The sequence below is a fragment of the Podarcis raffonei genome, chromosome 2, assembly GCF_027172205.1.
Source record: "Podarcis raffonei isolate rPodRaf1 chromosome 2, rPodRaf1.pri, whole genome shotgun sequence".
In the NCBI taxonomy this organism is placed as follows: Eukaryota; Metazoa; Chordata; class Lepidosauria; order Squamata; family Lacertidae; genus Podarcis; species Podarcis raffonei.
Genome location: NC_070603.1, coordinates 79,117,224 through 79,137,994, shown reverse-complemented (window position 1 = coordinate 79,137,994; position 20,771 = coordinate 79,117,224). Strand labels below are relative to the sequence as shown.

Genomic DNA, 20,771 nt, shown 5'->3' with positions numbered 1-20,771 from the left:
GCCCTCAGCAGCAGCATGCTGTCGAGGCCACAATTCCTGGCACTCGGGGACTCGGGATCCAGTTACATTTGCTGGTGTCATGCAGCCTCTGCAAGCCACTGTATTAAATTGACAATCTAAAAATAAAAGAGTGGGAAAAGCACAAAGTTAAAGAAAGCCAGCTTTTAAAATTGAGGGGGGCAAGTAGGGAGGAGGAAGGAATTGCAGGAGGGATTGTGAAAGACATGCAGCAGCTCCAGAGAGAAAATCTGAATACCTTGGATGGTATTTAAATTGATGCTGTGGCTTTACTGCCTTTTTAGTTTGTACCAGCCATGTGATCTGCTTGAGTGTCTCCAACTAATCTGCATGGGGAGCTGGGAAAGGCAAATTGAGCTGTCAGTCTTGGGCCCTTCCTCCCATCCTCCTGCTTAGAGACAACATCAGCTGCACCTTCTTTTCAAATCTGCCTATTCTCTTGAGCTACTTTGTTAGATTTCAAAGCAAGTAAGATGCCGTCTTAAGAAGCTGTTCCTATTAGTTCTCCATCAAGAGAAAATAGGCTCTCAAGACTACCATTGGTAAGTCTCAGTAGAGCAGTTGTTTTCATAAACATTCCCAGATTTGTATAGTTTTGGATTTTCTTTTCTGGGGTTGTGAAAAGCAAAAGGTAAATTTTGTCTAGAATCTATCAACACTACATGCCAGGGGTTATTGCTGTGGATAATTAGCTCTGAATTAAACAAGTCTGAAAACGACTATGTAGCTATGTTTGTGTAAGACATTATGTGACCATTGTGCAATGTATTAGGCTTTAGTCTTTTTGGGGGTGGAGGGAAATCAGTCATATTTAAATATTGGTGGAATGCACATTTCCCCCCAGTGTGATGCTTATGCTGTCATAACCACCAGGATTTGGGTGTGTTATTTATTGGAGCCATTTCTTTTGTCACTGTCCTGCTCCTCTAAACCAGGGCTTCTATCAACTTCTTCTGAGAGGCTCAGCTGCTGAGTTGCTCCTCTGGAGGAGGAATCTTTTTCATGCAGGATAATTAGATTGGCTCTTACATTTCATGCATCCCTAATAATTAGAGCATAACATTTACACTTGCAGGAATGTACATGATGAAGGAGGGGAAAGCTTTCTTCAGCTTTTTATAGCTTTGTTGTTACAAATTACTATGTCAAACATTATAGGTCACCAGTGTCACGTGAGATCACTTGATGCAAACCAATTGTCTCTTATAACAGAATTGAATTTGAACTTATGTGATTAGCCCTGGCATTTATGACGTTTGTCTGACCATGTGCAGAGTTCATTCTTTTCATCAGCAGAGACCTTTTCCATGCAAAGTGTGTGCTCTACCACTAAGCTATGGCTCTCCCCATAATGCAGGCAGTTCATAGTGGAGGCCTGACTTAGAGATTAAAAAGTCTGGTGAATACTCTGGAATCTTTGCAGCCATCTGTCCTCAGAGTGATTTTCTTCCAACTAGTCTAGCATCAGATCTGAAATCTCCTTGGGGGAGCCTTTCTGCAGAGTGATAAATAAGCCATAGGTGGCAATAACATGTGTGTGGATAACACATGGATCTGCCACCATCACATTTAGTGTGGACCTCCATGCAAAGCAACCTTTACATGTTCAGTTCTCATTGCAGAAGGCTCCTCCTCGAGAAACCACCACGTTCGTTATTGTTGTTGCTTTATATTGCCTGGAAATCGTAACCCTGAAATCAGTACTCCAGTTTATTCCTCCATCATTATGGTTTGTGTAGTATGGGAGCGAGGGTATCGATTTCTCACCTGAGTGCAGAGAGCTTGTGCATGGGATTGACACAGGCATGTTAACAGGGTGGTGGAGTTAGATTCATTTCATACCTTGATTGCATTGCCAGCATACCAATGTAAGTAGGTCTGTGCTAGTATGAAACACCCTGGGCACCTCTCATATCATAGGCAATTCATTCCACTGTTTATACTGTAGCCAGGCACATGTGCAGTCTTTGGCAGCCTAAATTAAGAACCACTTCACAAGTTACAACTGGTTGGAACAGGGTCTGTATCTAACACAGTATTCCTGTACAGACTATGATGTGTCATATCACTTTGATGCAGGAGTGGGGAATCTCAAGACTGGGAGCTGAATGCACCTCACCAGGTTTCTCTATCTGGCCTTTGGAACAATCCCCAAGCCACTACCCGCCTTCCTAGGCCATACTCCTCAATGGCCCTGATTTGTACCCCAGTTGTTATTGTCTGACTAGAATAAACCTTTGTGCCTTCAGTGGTAAAGGCAAACCATTGGAGAGTTACAGCTCCTGCTGTGGCAGTAGAGACCAATACAGGAGAAACAGATTTTACGGCAGGTATGGCAGATGAAGGCATCCAGTTTTGCTGTTACAGATGCACCATGGCGTTTCTTCTCTCTCTGTGCTCCTCCCAACGGTCATTTCTCCTCTGGTCACTCCTGTGGATACATGACCTGACTGTCTGTCTCCAGCACTGCGATTGTTTGCAAGGGATTCCCACATGGTGGGGTTAATGTTGCAAGCCTTCACAGACATCTTTATAACACAGAGTACCGGTAGGTCTTCCGGTGGGCCTGGTGCCTGAAGCCAGCTCCCCATAAAGCACATCCTTGGGCATCCTGCCATCTTCCATTCTGTGGACATGATGAAGCCAGTGTAGATGTCACAGACAGGAGTGTGAACATATTGGGAATGTGGACTTGGAAGATGTTATGTACTAAGCTTGGATCCTAGAACAATAGGCAAGTAGGATCCTAGAATGCAACAAATGATTGGCTTGCAGGAAAAGACCAATCAGGCTCCAGGAGGGAAGCAGAATCAGCCAATCAGATGGGACTCATTGTGTCAATAATGTATATAAAGGCCTGAGGTTTGGGGGGCAATTCAATCACTGTTTTACAAGCTGCAATAAAGAGCATGAAATCACTACAGGACTCAGAGCATATTTCAGAAGAGCACATCTTTGTTTGAGTCTCTATCTTGCTGTATGAAGCCCAAAGTTTTCCTGATGCAGGGCATACGGAAGATGCTGAGATGTCACTCCTGGCGGGTGTAAATTGCCCACAACTCACTTCCATAAAGCAGTATGCTCAACACACAAGCCTGGTAGTCCTTCATCTTGGTATTGGTCATTAGCATCACATTCTTCCATACCCTTTTGGAGAGGCGAGCCATTGCCGTAGCTGCCTTAGCAATACACTTGTCAAGTTCAGGGTCAATTGAAAGGTTGCTAGTTATGGTGGAATCCAGGTAGACAAAATCGTCTACCACCGCAAATGTGTGGCCACTAATGCTGATGCATTGTGTGTTGGTCCTGACCCAGGACGTTGGTCTTCATCAGGCTGGTGGTAAAGCTGAACTTCCTGCAAGCTTGGGCAAAATGGTTGATGAGTCTCTGTAGATCTTCCATAGATCTTGGAATGTACTGTCAAGGCTGCGTCATCTGCAAAAAACATCTCATGGATAAGGAACTGCCACACTTTCATCCTGGCATGGAGACGTGCTAGGTTTAACAGACCCCCATCACTCTTTGAATGGATGTACACATCATCTCCAGTCAAGCTGAAGCCATGTGAGAACAACAGGGAAAAGAACGTGCTAAAAAGAGTTGGGGCGAGAACACAGCCCTGATTCACACTGTGAAATGAACCCTTGAACTCCAATAATACCTCTTGCATGTCTGGATGGAGGTTAGAGAGGGTGTGTATAGAAATGACAAAGGTAAAAATTGCATTAATTGCCCCTCCCACTTTTGCCCTTGGTCCCACCCACTACTGGCCCTTGGAAAGTTGCCCAGAAATTAATGTGGCTCTCAGGCTGGAAAATGTTCCCCAACCTTGCTTTAGGGGTTTCCCTAATTTATGAAAGAGCAATATATCAATGGGTATTATCCATGATAGTTAAATGAAACCTCTATGTTCAGAGATAGTTTATCTCTAAGATCCAGATGCAAGGGATTTGTCAAAAGCATCTGCTAGATTCTGTTGAAAGGTAAAAGAAAAAGAAAAAAGGTAAAGGAAAAGTAGGATTCTGTTGAAAATGCAATGCTGGACTACATGGATCTTTGTTTTGATAGTCTCAAGATGATAAACGAAAAGTAATTTCAGTGAAGGTTAATTGTCAGTAAATTAACTGTTCGTTTAGGTAGGTGCCAAGGGATCTGAATCACACCCTAGGGCAGGCCTAGCCAACATGATGACCTCCAGATGTTGTCAGACGCCAACTCCCATCAGCCCCAGCCAGCATAACCAGTGATTGGGGCTGATGGGAGCTGGAGTCCAGCAGTGTCTGGAGTGCACCAAGTTGGCTACCTTATACTTGGACTATAATCCTAACCATATTCACTGAATGTCCACTGACATCAGCAGGCTAATGAGCCCAGTCTGTCCCAGCACAGGTCCCACTTAGGCCTGTGAGGCAGTTTTCCTCAAACCATGCCCACCTGACACCATAGAGATGAAACTGGATTGGCTGCATATGAGCTGGTGAGAGGTGACTTCAAGCCTTCATCTGATGTCAAAATGTTGTGAGGTGACTGACAGGTGGATTGTCAAAGTTGGCCCTCAGGTGTGGGAACAGATACAGATACAGCCCACTGAGCCAAAAAAAAAAGTTCCCCAGTCCTGGTGGAGGAGATAACTCAAGCTCAGACCTGTGATTGGGCTCAGGCTCTGCATGGAAACTAATTTACATTAAGTTGCCCAGTATGTAATTTCTCATCTTATGTTTACTGTTCATTGAGCCCAATAAGTCATTATTTGAAGTACTGCATTAAAATCCATTAAGTACCTCTTAAGCCTCTGCAGCTACATTTTAAATTTGATGAGATCTTTTCTTGCAGACATTCCAGGACCTTAAGTGGTTAGAGAAATACTGATTTACAGTGTCAGTACATTAATGGGCAGGCAACCTTGTATGTCCGTATTCTCTTATGACCTGAATAGCCTTGTTTAACCTAAATCTGAAGCCTAGTTACAGCCCTCCGGTAGTCATTTTAGGTGATGTCAACTCCCCAATCTAGTCCACAGTGGTAGGTTAGGAATTCTTTGGGTGTATCGGCCGCTTCATCTAGCTTTGGGCATGTGAGAGGAAAAATTACAGGTTAGTTAAGGCATTCAAAAAGGAAAGAAATGCAGCATAATTGGATCAGGTCATTATGATCAGTCGCTCTGAAACCAGCTGAACGGCATTCTGGGAAGTTGGGCTGTGTTGCAAATTCCAGGAGAAGAAACAGGAGGGGCAGTGAGAGCTGTAAACGTGTTCTGCATAGAGCTTTGGTTTTGAAATGACAGAAACATTTTTTTTAGATTCGACTGAGGCAGCAGATGTTTAGTTGCTACTGCATCTGTGGAAAGCAAAAACACAGTTTAGCCTTTTCTCGCTTGAGTCAGCATAATAAACTCAAGTTGCATTGGAAAAAAAGAGCTACATGGTTGCTACATTTAAGAGGAATGGTACATTTAGAGGTGGATCTGTAGAGGTACATTTAGAGTACTGTACTTGTAGTGGCAAGGCATTTGCAGCCACTACAGGTTTTATGGAATGTGAGTGTGGTTTTTCTGAGCTGTGGTACGTGCAGGTCTGTCTCTCTGTCTTGTCTCCTCCTTACGTGGCAGATTGTCTCCTTTGCAGTTAATTAGTACTGCAGTGCAAAGAAAACATTATGGCTAACCTATATTCCAGGTTTTTTAACATTTTGTATTGTCCAGGTGGCTTGCAATAAACACTTTAAAAACAACAACAACACTGCCCAACAGTATAACAAAGCACAAATAATTTTTTAAAAAGAGTCAGAGACAATTTTGCTTGCGTACCAAATGTGTGTGGTCTGGCATGAAGACAAAGTGATGGGAAAAGCTTCACTAGTTGGATGTCTGTGGCTGTTTACGCACTCCTGTTTACTCTGCATCCAATGCATGTCCCACCACTGGCTTGTGAAGCAGTATATACATGACTTTACCACAATCTATATCTGTATTTTATCTGTCCTGTTGTTTCTTACGAAATACTGTGTTTTCATGCATTTTCCCCAAACCAGCTTTGTTCAAAATTTTAGATATATATATAAAAAAAAGCTGCATTGTAAGCTAGTAGTGTGTGCACAGCCTCTGTCTTAGGCTGTTGTTAAAACCATACAAGAAGGGACAAAAAGAAGTCAGTGACCCTGTTTTAAAGGTTTAAGGCTGCATACAATCCCATAGCCACTGAACCTGGATGCTGCCCTCCTTGAGCTCCATGGGACTTACTTACACGTAAACAACCACAGGATTATGCTTTAAATGAAATTTAAAAGCCCTGCCCATCACTTACTGTGCAAATTAGGTGCAATCATTAGCATATCTAATTTTAGAATTGGAAGGCATCCCACCATCATTAAAGTTCTAAGCCTTATTCTTAAGGCAAGACTCTTTGCGCTTTGTAAACTTTTGAGGCAGAGGTATAGACTTTTGTAAGTAAGTTAAATAAGTACCCTCCCTCAAATCAAATATACTAACATTCTCAACAGCCTCCTACTTCACACAATCAAGAGGAGAAGTGTTATATCACCTGCTAATGTCTGTAGTAGATCAAGTCACAATGGCAGTTGCACAACTGGCAACCCTACCACAACCCCAGTTTTTGCATCATCCCACCTCACCCTGCCCCATATTGGTGATTTCATGTTCCCTCCAATCGCATCTTGTTAGTTGCTCATTGCTCTGTGGGTGTAAGGATAGTGCAATCATGATTATAAATAAATAGGTGGCTGCATTCCAGTACTAGGAGCAGGGAGCATGTAGTAGCACAAACCTTTGCTTTTGAAAAGATTCATGAAGTCAGTTGCTGGATCTCCAAAACAAAGCATCCTTGATGGTGATTGTCAAGGGAAATATCTCGTTTTTTGGGGACAGACCCAGTAAGGGCTAAACCACTCCTTAAACGTGTCTCAATTTCTAGAAGGACAACTGTGTTAGTGTTGCAGCAAAAACAACAAAAAGAGTCTTGTACCACCTTGTAGCAAATGTAAACATGTTTTCATGTAACATATAATTTGGGCCTGAGAAAGAGGAGGAAAGGGAATGCAGTAAGGAGAGGCCTTGTTTGCATGGCACATTAAACTATAGTTGAAAACAAGCAATGGTTTAGTGTGAATGTGCAGCATTCTGATGCATGTTCCTGAAAAGTTCTGCTGCTGCTCCCCCCAGCTTTTACTGCTGCTACACCACCAGGGAGCAAGCCAGAGTCTGACCTGTCATGATAACAACCGAACCTGTGCTTGTGGTTTATTTCTCTCTAAACAAACCTTGAGTAATAAGCTAAGAACAAACCTTGGTTATTGCTCAAGGTCTTTTGAGGGGGGAGAAACAAACCACAGGCCTGGGTTTGGAAATCAAGTCAAGCCACGCTTGTTTCTTGGGCGGAAGTAGGGGAGGGAGCAGAGTGAGAACTTTTCAGCAGCATGAAGAAGCAGGCTGCATGTTCACACAAAACCATGTTTGTACCTGTGGTTTAATGTGCCATGTGAACAAGGCCTTTGCTTATTCCACTCACTTTCCTCTGCTTTCTCAGGTCCAGGTTATGTGTTGCATACAAATATGTTTACATTTGTCTGTCTTCTGTTAATCTACCAATGGTTTAGTGTGCTGTTTCCACCGGGTCAGAGTTGGGTCAAGAAAGGGTGAGGGTCAGACTAGATGTGGTCTGTGATGTGGTCTTCTGCACATCACAAATAGTTGGGGGTGGGTGGAATACTGGGTATTGAGCTCTGGTCCTTTTCACCAATCTAAATCCATTTCTTTCCTATCCTGAAGATGCTGTTTCCCCTGTAGAGCAGGTAGCACCTTCAGGGACCAGTGATGGAAAGGCCTTCACATGGCACCAGAACCAAGACCCAGTTTGGGCTTTGTTTTTTCAATGCAGGAAATCCAATCACAGGGTCTCATTGGACCCTGCTGCTGATTTTAACCCTTCTTCCAAACATTGCATAAAGAGATGAGATGATAATGCTCAAAGAAAAGGCTTTGCAGAAGAAGTAGGTTTTAAAACAAGGAGAAGAAGCCTGATGGCTAAGTTGCTGCAACTGCCTAGGGAGAAGCATGGCAGGTGTGAATAAGCGAGCCAGTGGAGGAGAGATCAGAAAAGGGCTGATACAGAGAGATGAGTAGGAGCAAACTATAGAAAAATAGGAGGAGAGCTTTTAAGGTCAAGCCATGTGATGATGACAGATGTGGACCTGCCCCTATCACATGTAACGCAGGGTGTGGTAGAGTGTGATTTAAACCAGAAAAGGTGTGTGTGTGTTTTGCTGAACCATCTCCTCCCCCCCCCCCCGTCCATGCAGTCAGTTCCCCTTCTGTAAGCTTTCTCAAAGCTGGGCTCTGGAGGTGAGCCTGGTTGAAAGAAAAACAAGGAAGGGTTAGTACCTCCCAGAACCTGTGCAGTCCTTTTGCACTTTAAATGGACAGGTGTGTGGCCACCTGTCATGGATGCTTTAGTTGAGATTCCTGCATTGCAGGGGTTGGACTAGATGTCCCTCCAGTCCCTGCTATCTCTACAGTTCTATGATTCTATGAGATCACACCCTTCACTCTTTCCTGCTTTGTGTGTGAATGGAGCAGAACCATATTTGAGTACAAGGGCCTACTTCTGTCCTGTGTGCTCAGGTGCACTTTTATCAAAGACCCAAGCAACATTCACACCATACATTTAAAACACTATGCTGCTACTTTAAACAGTCATAGTAAGAGCCATTTGACAGTGGAACAGACTCCCAAGAGAGGGGATGGACTCTCCTTCCTAGCAGTGGTTGGATGGCCATCTGCCATGTATGATGTAGCTGAGATTCCAGCAGTGTAGGGAGTTGGACTAGATCAGGAATGTCCAACTCCCAGTAGGCTGTGATCTACTAACAGTATAAAAAAACTGGCAGTGATCTACCCATTGTCGTTGAATGGACCAAAGTTATTGGCTTTTTTTAGGAAGCCAAAGTTGTTGATCTACCTGTTGGACATGCCTGGCCTAGATGACTGTCTTTGAGGTTTTTCTCTTCTTTATTTGTTTTTGCCAGTATAAAACTTGCAATGCTTGGGGGTAATGGCAGACAAGACAATTATTTTTAGACACAGTGAGAAATGTGCTCATGAGCTGAGCAAATGGCAGTTCTGTTATCATTTATCTCCTTCAGAAATAGTGATTAGTCATATACAGACTGCAGGTATCAAAATTTGTTTACACTTGTTTTCAGATGCAAAGTTGATTAGTCTAACATTGTGCTATGTGCAATTATTTTCAGATGGGTTACAGAGGAAGCTTTTGTATGTATGTTTCAGATGAAATGGTGAGATTACATATGTAAACTGACTTCATTATGAGCTATTGGAATTGCTCACCGGTGGCTGTTGCTTTCAGATGCAATACCAAGATAACTCACTCTGAAGCATATTTCACATAACTAAAATACTGTGTGAAGATCTGCTGGGTTTCAACCTGAGGATGAATAAAATACATGCTCTGCTTTGGGTGGAGAACATATTTTAAACACCTGGAGATGTGAAGGTATTTTCAGTAAAATCATTAAGTTTTTGTTATACCCCCCTCCTACAATTTTTGAAAACAACACACCTGAGATATTTATTCATTTTTGCCTATGACAAGTGTCATTATTAGAAGAATATTTCAGAATAGCTTGATAAATGACTAGTATTTCTCTGAGTTAATATCTCCCCATGGTAAGCATGTACTATAAGTGAAGCCAGCTGTAACCATGGCCTTAGGATTTCATTGGCTGAGGCAATATTATTACATCACAAGACTTTTTTGCCAGTGCCATTCAGGGTAGAGATTATTGCATCTGAGAGTAACAGTTCTAATCCCTTCTCTACCAAGATCATTGGATAGTCCTCCTGGTGCAAGTTATTATTCTCAAGCCACAGCTTCCCATTTGTAAACTGGGAATAACAGTGCTGGTTGTTGGAAAGATTCTTACAACCTCTCATATTACCATATTGTGCAATTTGAGAGGTTGTAAGAATAATATCTTTGCATTTTTAACCTGGTAAAATAAATTGCAACTAGGCATTTCAGAGGAAGATGGTGCCTGAGAATGATGCATACAGTTGAAATGAAGCTGGGTTGTGATCAATCAGATTCCATTCATTTTCTTCCTGTTGTATAAAGTATGTTGCAGATAATTATGGCCATAGCCACATTAACAAGGTAGCTGATAAAGCCAGCTGTCCAGGGGTTCCATCATTGCATTGCACCTCTGCTTTAATTTCTTCAACATCAGTGAGTTTCTAGCCCTCAGGGTTGTGCAAAAAAAGGTTTCAAAAGTGTGAGCTGTGTCTACTAAAGTCTCAGACAGCCTCAGCCTTTGATCCTCTTCAACACAGATGCTTGGCACTCTCCCATATATTATCCCCCCCCCCCCCCGCCGCCTGACTTGCCCTTATCTGTATCCACATTTTTAAACCAATAGAGTACATAAAACTCTGAGCTGGATTTTGGAAATTTGGTTGCATGTATGCTTTTAATGTAAAATTAGAGGTCATTATATCTGGGGAGAACCCTTCCTTCAATTACTGTCCTGTTGCCTCCACATGCATATTATTTATGCATATTTACTCACAAGTAAGTCCCACAGAAAGGGACGCGGGTGGCGCTGTGGGTAAAAGCCTCAGTGCCTAGGACTTGCCGATCGAAAGGTTGGCGGTTTGAATCCCCGCGGCGGGGTGCGCTCCCGTCGCTCGGTCCCAGCGCCTGCCAACCTAGCAGTTCGAAAGCACCCCCGGGTGCAAGTAGATAAATAGGGACCGCTTACTAGCGGGAAGGTAAATGGCGTTCCGTGTGCTGCGCTGGCTCGCCAGATGCAGCTTGTCACGCTGGCCACGTGACCCGGAAGTGTCTGCAGACAGCGCTGGCTCCCGGCCTCTAGAGTGAGATGAGCGCACAACCCTAGAGTCTGTCAAGACTGGCCCGTATGGGCAGGGGTACCTTTACCTTTAAGTCCCACAGAACTCAAGTGTGCACAGGATTAGAAGCCTAATCAGATCAGTAAACATTTTTTTTGCTTTTAACAAATCAATATGCTTTCAGAAAGAAATATTTAGCCTGCACTAAAGCCCTTGGAAATGAATTATTGTCCATTGGTTATACAGTGGTACCTGAGGTTACATACGCTTCAGCTTACATACGCTTCAGATTACAGACTCCGCTAACCCAGAAATAGTACCTCAGGTTAAGAACTTTACTTCAGGATGAGAACAGAAATTGTGCGGCGGCAGTGCAGCGGCAGCGGGAGGCCCCATTAGCTAAAGTGGTACCTCAGGTTAAGAATGGTTTCATGTTAAGAACAGACCTCCAGAACGAATTAGGTTCTTAACCCGAGGTACCACTGTAGCTCCTTGCCACTCCTGCTTTCTTAGAGATGGGAAGGAACGCAAGAGCCTGCTGAATCAAGCCAAAGGCTTATCTAGTACATCATCCTGTTCTTGCAGTGGCTGTGGGAAGCAGTTTTCTTTACACTAAAGTTGCTCCATCACCTTGATCACTTGCGTTGCCCTTGCCTGAACTCTGCAGTAGCCTTTTTGAGGTGAGGTGACTAAAACTGTACACAGAACTCCCAGGTTCTCTTGCATCACAGAGTTATGTAATGGTATTGTGATAGCAGCAGTTTTATATTAAATCCCTTTGCTAATTATCCCTTGCATGGAATTTGTCTTTTTCACACTGGGTCAACATCTTCACTGAGCTATTCGCTATGATGTTGACTGCAGGCCTGCAGCCTCTGTGCAGAATTACCTGAGAATAAGCCTCATTGGAGAGAGTGGGATTTGCATCTAGGCACATAATAAAAAACCTGCTAGATCAGGCTAATAGCTCATCTGGTCCAGTATCACATAATTACTATGACCCCCAAGGTCTTGTTCCTGGGCAGTTACCACCAGTTCAGACTCCATGAACATATACAGGCAACTCCCCACTTAAGGGGGGTTACATTCCAGGGTCCCGCACATAAGTGAAATGTGCGTAAGTGGATAACACTCTTAGCTTCTCTTTGCAGAAACTGTTATTTAAGTTCACTGATCCTGATTTATTTTTTGTTGTTGCAAATGTGTTTGATCTGGAGAGCCAGGCTGTAGGCAGTGTTTTTCCTTATATGTTTTAAGATGACAGGATTGCCAGTATAGGTAGGTGTGTGCATCAGTAGGTTTGATATGGAGACTGGTGACTATTTTGTTGCTTTCAGTGGTGAGGAGGACATTGAGGAAAGGGGTGCGTTAACTATCAAGGGTGCTGAGACTGCTTGCTTAGAGACTAGATTTCAGGTAAGAAGACATTAGTGTATGTGACATATGATGCGAGGCTTTGCACCATGTTTTGTAAGTTTAAATCAATAAGCTCTACTAGATTTTGGGTGACACCTAAGAATGTTCAGATGAAGGAACACGCAATGTTGATTTCCCCATTCAAAAAGAAAGAGAAATGAACTGGTGTGTTCATCTTTTGGAACAGCAGGTTTTCTGTCAGCATTTGTGGTTTTCACCCTTTGCAATGCTGTTGACACATGGTGTGGGCCAGTTTTGTAACATTATTCCCGTGGAAAATGATACCATGCACAGAATGTGACATCATTGCTTTCCATGCCATTTGAGTGTATTTAGGAGTGATGGTGGCTTTTCACAGCCCCCAGAGTTACATCAACAGGATTTGCATCACCAGAAAATATTCCACGTTGCCCAGCATTAAAAATGTGCTTCTCTGATCTTTCCACACTGGGTTGTGTGACTTAGAAATCATTATAGTAAGCCAAATGCAAAGAAGCCACTATTTTCTTCAGTTGACTGCTGAAGCTCACCTAGCAAATCTTACAGCTGAATTCTGTAAATACATATTATTAAATTTATTAAATGTATATACTGCTGCTCACCTCAAGATCACAGGACAGTTTGCAACGTAAAAACACAAAATAAATAACATAATAACAAAAAACTAAAAGCACCTTCTGGCAGGACACATTTTAAAAGCCATAAATTGTTCAAACAGCCAAAAGCCTGATTGGAGAGGAACGTTTTTGCAGTTGGGCCAGGATTGGTGTCATATGCTCAAACCGTCTTGCCCTGGGGAGCAACCTGGCTGCTGAATTCTATATTCTGGGTATTAACTTTTGCCAAGAGCAAGGACTATGATTTATGGATGCCCACACATAAGTGCAAGTTGTTTTGTAAGGTTACGTTTATAATCTTATATTGGAAGTGAGGCTATGATCTGACAAAACACCACCTATGTGATTCCATTCATTTTATGACTGTCTGAAGATACCTAGGAGAACAGTTAATTTTGGGTGAGGGGTATAGGAGAATAAACTTGTTAGTCTTTAAGGTGCTATGAGACTGTTCTCTTTTATCATAAGAAAATTCGAAGTTCTTTCAAAATATACACATACTTTTTTGTTTTAATATAGGAAAGTGAGTGACCTGGCTCAGCAAAAAACAAATGTCTCTTATTTGTGGCAGTGACCTAACACATGCACTCACAAATTTTCTGTGTTTGTTGTGTTACTATGGCCTATGACAGAACACCAACATAGTTTCAGTTTGAAACTGATACATACCTTGATGAGGCCAAACATTCTCTTCCACCAGTCCAGACCGAAAACAATTCTGAGAGAGTATGTATGTGTGTATTGTTACTGCCTTCATACTCTGCAATTCATCTGCTTAAATCTGCACAGAATCACCATACGTCCTCTGTGCATCCACTTACTGCTACGTTTTTCAAAATACTATGGAACATTTTTCGTTGTGTGGTAGCAGAAGCCCTCTTTGGGTGCTAGTGCCAGAAGAGAAGAGCAGTTTATTTTTCTTTTCTTTTTATTTTTTTTAAAGAATATTTATTAAGTTTTCCAATTTTTAGACAAAACAAACAAACAAAACAAACAGAAACATTAAACAAAAACATTAGATTCATAAACCATACTTTTAAATAACAAATTTCTCAGACCTCCTCATACTTCTCCTTCTTGTATCCCAATTAAGATTATTTGTTCAGCAAATCCTTCATTTCAAGCATTACAGCTTGTAACATTACCTTATTTTACAAACCCTTTTTTCCCCCGTCTATGTTCTTATATATCATTGCAGCTAGAAACCTCTCAATTTCAATCCAACACCATCTAACTTTCTTAAATTTTACAATATTTCTGTAAATAGTCCTTAAATTTTTTCCAATCTTCTTCAGCCGACTCTTCCAATCTTCTTCCACCGACTCTTCTCCCTGGTCTCGGATTCTGCCAGTCATTTCTACCAATCCCATATAGTCCATCACCTTCATCTGCCATTCTTCCAAAGTGGGTAGATCTTGTGTCTTCCAATACTTTGCGATAAGTATTCTTGCTGCTGTTGTAGCGTACATAAAACAAGTTCTGTCCTTCTTTGGCACCAATTGGCCGACAATGCCCAGAAGAAAGGCCTCTGGTTTCTTCAGGAAGGTATATTTAAATACCTTATTCATTTCATTATAGATCATTTCCCATAAAGCCTTAATTCTTGGGCATGTCCACCAAAGGTGAAAGAATGTACCTTCAGTTTCTTTGCATTTCCAACATTTATTATCGGGCAAATGATATATTTTTGCAAGCTTGACTGGGGTCATGTACCACCTGTATATCATTTTCATAATATTCTCTCTTAAGGCATTGCATGCTGTGAATTTCATACCTGTGGTCCACAACTATTCCCAGTCAGCAAACATAATGTTATGTCCAACATCTTGTGCCCATTTAATCATAGCAGATTTCACCGTTTCATCCTGAGTATTCCATTTCAGCAGCAAGTTATACATCTTTGACAAAATCTTAGTTTTGGGTTCTAACAGTTCTGTTTCTAATTTTGATTTTTCCACCTGGAAGCCAATTTTCTTGTCCAAATTATATACCTCCATTATCTGATAATAATGAAGCCAATCTCGCACTTTGTTTTTTAGTTTCTCAAAGCTCTGCAATTTTAGTCTATCTCCCTCTTGTTCCAAAATTTCCCAATATTTCGGCCATTTGGCCTCCATATTGAGCTTTTTCTGGGCTTTTGCTTCCATTGGTGACAGCCACCTTGGGGTTTTATTTTCCAATAAATCCTTATATCTTATCCAAACATTTAACAAAGCTTTCCTGACAATATGGTTCTTAAATGCTTTATGTGCTTTAACCTTGTCGTACCACAAATATGCATGCCACCCAAAAACATTGTTAAAACCTTCTAGATCCAAAATGTCTGTGTTCTCAAGAAGCAGCCAGTCTTTCAACCAGCAGAATGCTGCTGATTCATAGTAAAGTTTAAAGTCTGGCAGGGCAAATCCACCCCTTTCCTTTGCATCAGTTAATATCTTAAATTTTATTCTGGGCTTCTTGCCCTGCCAGACAAATCTAGAGATATCTTTCTGCCACTTCTTGAAACAATCCATCTTGTCCACAATTTGCAGTGTTTGAAACAAAAACAGCATTCTAGGCAAAACATTCATCTTAATAGCTGCAATTCGACCCAACAAGGAAAGCTTCAAGTTTGACCAAATTTCTAAATCTTTTTTTACTTCCGTCCAACATTTTTCATAATTATCTTTAAATAAGTTCCCATTTTTTGCTGTCATGTTAATCCCCAAGTATTTCACTTTCTTGACCACAGTCAGACCAGTCTCATTCTGAAACCTCTCTCTTTCAATCGGTGTTAAATTTTTCTCTACAACCTTAGTTTTTGACTTGTTCAGTTTAAATCCTGCCACTTGACCAAATTCTTGAATTAGTTCTAAAACCCTTTTAGTACTAGATTCTGGCTCCTGTAACGTCAATACTAAATCATCTGCAAATGCTCTCAATTTGTACTGTTTGGCTCCGACCTGTATACCTTTAACCAACCGGTCCCTTCTAATCATATTCAGCAGAACCTCCAGGACCGATATAAAAAGCAATGGGGAGATTGGGCACCCCTGTCGTGTCCCTTTTTCTATCTTAAATTCTTCCGTCACCACATTATTTACAATTAATTTTGCCTTTTGTTCAGAATATATTGCACCTATACCATTTTCAAAACCTTGGCCTACCCCCATCCCCTGTAGGTTCTTTTTCATAAAACTCCAAGAGATATTGTCAAAAGCTTTCTCTGCGTCCACAAATATCAGAACTGCTTTAGTATTTATATTTACTTCTAATTTTTCCAGGATGTCAATTATGTTCCTCAAATTATCAGACAAACGTCTTCCCAGGAGAAAGCCCGCTTGGTCCTTATGAATGTCTTCCATCAATACTTTTTTCAATCTCTTGGCCAAAATGTCAGCAAAAATTTTGTAATCCACATTAAGTAACGATATAGGGCGGTAGTTCTTAAGCTGAGTCTTTTCAGTCTCTGTTTTCGGTATAAGTGTAATATACACCTCTTTCCACGACTCTGGTGCCCTCTTCCCTTCCAAAATTTCATTGCAGACTTCCTTCAAAGGTTGTAATAACCACTCTTTCAAAGATCTATAATATCTAGAAGTCAGTCCATCCGGTCCTGGAGATTTGCCCAATTGCATATTTTGAATGGCACCTTCTACTTCCTGTTCAGATATTTTATAGTTCAACATTAATTTACTTTCTTGGGAGATTTTTTGTAATCCATTTATTTTCAAAAATCGGTCTATGTCCATTTCTTTCTGTGGCCCTTGTGAATATAATTGTTTAGAATACCTCTGGAAACAATTTCTAATCTCAATTGGGTTATGTATGTTCTTTCCTTCCACTTCTAAATTTGTAATAGGATTTAGTTTTTGTCTTTTTTTCATTTGCCAAGCCAACAATTTTCCACATTTATTGGCTGATTCAAATGTCTTTTGTCTCATTTGTTTAATTTTCCATTCTATTTCCTGATTCATCATTTCCATATATTGTTCTTGATATAGTTTTATTTCTCTCAAAATCTCTTGCGACTTTGGTTTTGCCGTCAATTTCTTCTCACTTTCCTTTATTTTCTCCAAAATTTTATCTTTCTTCTCATTTTGACTTCTCTTCTTTATTGCGTTCTGTTGTATCAGAAACCCTCTCATAACAGCTTTGCTTGCGTCCCAGATTACTCTTTTTTCTACATTAGTGTTCATATTTATTTCAAAATAATCTCTCAAAGTTTTTTGGGCCTTTTTATACACTTCTTCATCTCCAAATAAGGTGTCATTCATCCTCCATCTGAAGGAGCCAGTTGATATTTGCTTCATCTCCATCCTTAGAGCGTTATGGTCGGAGCAAGTTTTTGGGCAGATTTCCACTTTCTTTATCTTTGGTGCCATTCCTCTAGTTACCCATATTTGATCAATTCTAGTCCATGTCATCTTGGCTTCAGAAAAGAAGGTTCCCTCTCTTCCCAAGGGGTTCTTTGTTCTCCAAATGTCCACTAAGTCCATATTGTCTGTCATCTCAAAAAAGTTTTTTGGTAGTCTACCATCCTTGGTAACTACCTGCCTTTGTGCCTTGTCCATGTTTGTAGATACTACTCCATTCATGTCCCCCATCAAAATCAGATTGTAATCCAAATAGTCCAATAAGGTCTCATGCAACTTTTTAAAAAATTCAGATTTCCCCTCATTCGGTGCATAAATTCCTACAATCAGAAATTTCTCTCCTTGAACTTGAATTTCAATTGCCAGGAATCTTCCTTGTTCATCTTTAAAAATTAATTTCGGTAATAGTCTCTCCTTTGCATATATCACAACTCCTCTTTTTTTAACTTTATCAGATGAAATAAACTCCTGTCCCAATCTCTTATTAATAAGTAGTTTCCTGTGTAACCTTGTTACATGCGTTTCTTGTAGACAGATCAAGTCCAATTGTTCCTTTTTTAGTAAGTGAAAAACACTTTTTCTCTTCCGAGGAGAGTTAAGGCCGTTACAATTCCAGCTTAAAAGTTGCAGAGCCATGATGGGGTTACTTCGCTTTACCTCCGACTGCACCGAGTGTCTGTTCTTGTTCTGTCAGTGGTGTCTCTTTCTCTGGACCGTGCAATCCAAAGGATAGGTTTGCTATATCTAGTATTCCTTTTTCCAGTGCTCTTGGCTCTTCTCCGGATTCCGCTTCTTTCTGTAGATCTTCTTCGTGGTCTTTCAAAAACCTGTCTTTGTCATTAACTGATCTTATTTTTATCTTTCTTCCTTTATATTTAAAAGATAGGCCTTGGGGAAATTCCCACCTAAAGAGAATTCTGTTTCTTCTCAACAGGGCAACTAGGTCTCCGTAGTTAAACCTTAAGTCCAAAAGATGTTTTGGAATATCCTTAAATATCTCCACTCTTGAGTCGTCAATTTCCAAAGTCCTTTGATAGTGCAGATTCAAAATTTTATCTCTCCCCTCTTTTGTTCGAAAAGTAATCAAGCAGTCCCTCACCTTGTTCCTCCTTTGTCCTCTTCCAAGTCTGAATGCACTCACTATCTTAAATTCTTCCCCAAGTCCTGTTGCCAAAAATCTGTAAATTCCTGTGTAAGAAAGTCAGCCAGATTATCTTTCTCACGTTCTGGTACAGCCCTAATTCTTAAATTCTTTTGTTTCTCTTTCAATTCAATCATGGACAGTGTCAAACCGTGGTCCTCCAATTGCTTATATACTGGTGGTATCTTCTCTTGAGTAGCAGTTGCAATATCTTTTGCTTCTTCAGCTATCTTTCTGGTCGAAGCAGATTCCTGTAATAATTTTTCAATAGACTGTGTATTGGTGGTCACCTTCTGTCCCAAATTGTTAATGCTTGTAGTATTCAGGTCAATTTTAACTGATGCTTCAGCTACTTGTTTATTTGTCTCAGCTACCTGCTTGGCTAAGTTTTCCAAGGATTCATTAATTTTTCCAAGTGCATGTGCCAAAACGTCTTCGGACGACATAACTTTTGGTTTGACCTGTGGAGGAGCAGCCCCTGATGTTCCAGATGCTCCAGATGTTTAAACCCTTCGCTGCTGCGCAGTGTCTGTCCGATAGTGTCTGCCAGACCTAGTAGTCTTTTCCTGCGCCAGCTCTAACTTTCCTCTTCCATCTGCCATAACACTCTCATGAGAACCCAAGGTCAATCCCACGGTTGAGAGTTTGTTTTGGAAAGGAATTTTCCTATAACCCAGTTGTTATTGTAGCAATGTCAAACCTCCTCTAGGGGGACACAGTAACAGCCAGAACTTGCAACTTTTAAAAAACAAATATAGTCCTTATAAGTCCCCCAATTCACTTAAAAACAACAGTTTCAGTCCACTTAGACAGTTACTTTAAAACCAGGAGAAGTCCAGAAACACTGTATCTCTTTTTGCAGAGCTAGGTCAAAAATCCTCTGCTTACCGATAGGCTTTCCACTGAGCGGCTTTCCTTGTCTAGGGGCAGTCCGTTCCCAGGTTTTAGGCAGCGGATTTTAGCTTCCTTTTCCTCTTGCTTTTGCAGGTAGATAAACCTCACTTTCCCCCCTCCTCTCCTGCAATCTGGAGGGGAGACCGCTTTCCTGATGTTAAGATTTAAGTCTTTTTCAAAGACGTCTTTCCGAGTTTCCGCTTTACAGTCTCTTTGCTTTGATCTATTTACAAGAAGGGAAGGCAGACTTCCTGTTTATACCTTCCCGCTTCGGTGTCGAATTGGCTTATTCTTACTCCTTTTAAATCCAATTTAATCCTACTCACGGGTAATTGCTTTAAAGTCCAATTGTCCCAGGAAAAAGTCAGCGCTCTCCGATCACGGCTGTGCGGCTTCACTCCGCGGAAGAAGCAGTCGACTCTCAGCACTGCGCAGCTCACCCCGTCCCGCTCCGGAGCCCTTAAAAGGGTCCCTTCGCCGATTGGGGGGGCGCAAATGGTGCCCGCCGAGTCCCCACGTTCACAGGCTTCCCCCGCCTGTGATTTTTAAAGGGCCCCCGCTTTGCCGCAGCGGTAAGACCCGATCCCACGGAGCTGGTCCCTCCGAGACTCAGAGGGAATCCGCCATTAATCGATGGCGCTGACCCGGAAGTCCCGAGAGCTTGTGTGATTTGGATGAGATATCCCTGGAAATCAGCATCTAAAGTTGTGGCACTTCAGTCTATCACCTCATGCCATAGAATGGCTCCCAGTACAGGAAATATGTGGGCACTGTGTTTTATGATGCTGTAGATAGACAATGTAGATAAACAGTTACGATTACTGAACAGCTTGAGCTAGGTAACAGTGGTGAGTTACTTGTACTGTACCACTTCCCCTTCTCAGCTAGCAGGGTTGCTAGTATTTGATGCAGCCCACATTACAATAGCACTTTGTCAACTGACAGGTGTCAAGATTAGCAATCTACAGTTATTAGTGACTTGTTGACCCTTCATATTTACTGTTCCATGCCACTTTTCAGCAATAGCCTGGTTTGGCTTTGTTGCAAATTCTTCCCATAGTTCACAATGCAAAACAAACATCTTAGCACTTTCCTTAATGAACTATACACTTCCTACAAAAACAAGTAACCAACATTCTAAACAGAAAGCAGGGCTTTAAAAAATAGCTTCCACATGTTTTCCATTTATAAAGAAAATAAATGATTGGTTTTTTATCTTAACCTTGATAAGCAGTTGATTGCATTGTTCAGGAGAAAAGCATGACACCAACATTGCTGTCCTTTGTTGGTTTCTATGGTGTAACTTGAAGAAAAATGTATCGCGGAATGAACTTGCATACATAAGCTGTTTTCTGCAGAAGTGTTTATTGCAGGGATGAGGAACCTGTGCCCCTTCAGATAATGTTGGACTACAACTCCCATCATCTCTAACCACTAGCCATGCTGGC

At 41.4% G+C, this 20,771-nt stretch overlaps 1 protein-coding gene across 1 annotated transcript in view; it reads left to right on the top strand.

Annotated features, from left to right (window-relative positions):
- Positions 1–449: 449 nt before the first annotated feature.
- RAF1 (Raf-1 proto-oncogene, serine/threonine kinase) overlaps positions 450–20,771 on the top strand; it is a 72,968-nt gene continuing 52,646 nt past the window's right edge. Inside the window, exon 1 of the mRNA XM_053377676.1 lies at positions 450–560. The gene's annotated coding sequence lies outside the window, so the exon portion shown is untranslated. The remainder of the gene's footprint in view (positions 561–20,771) is intronic.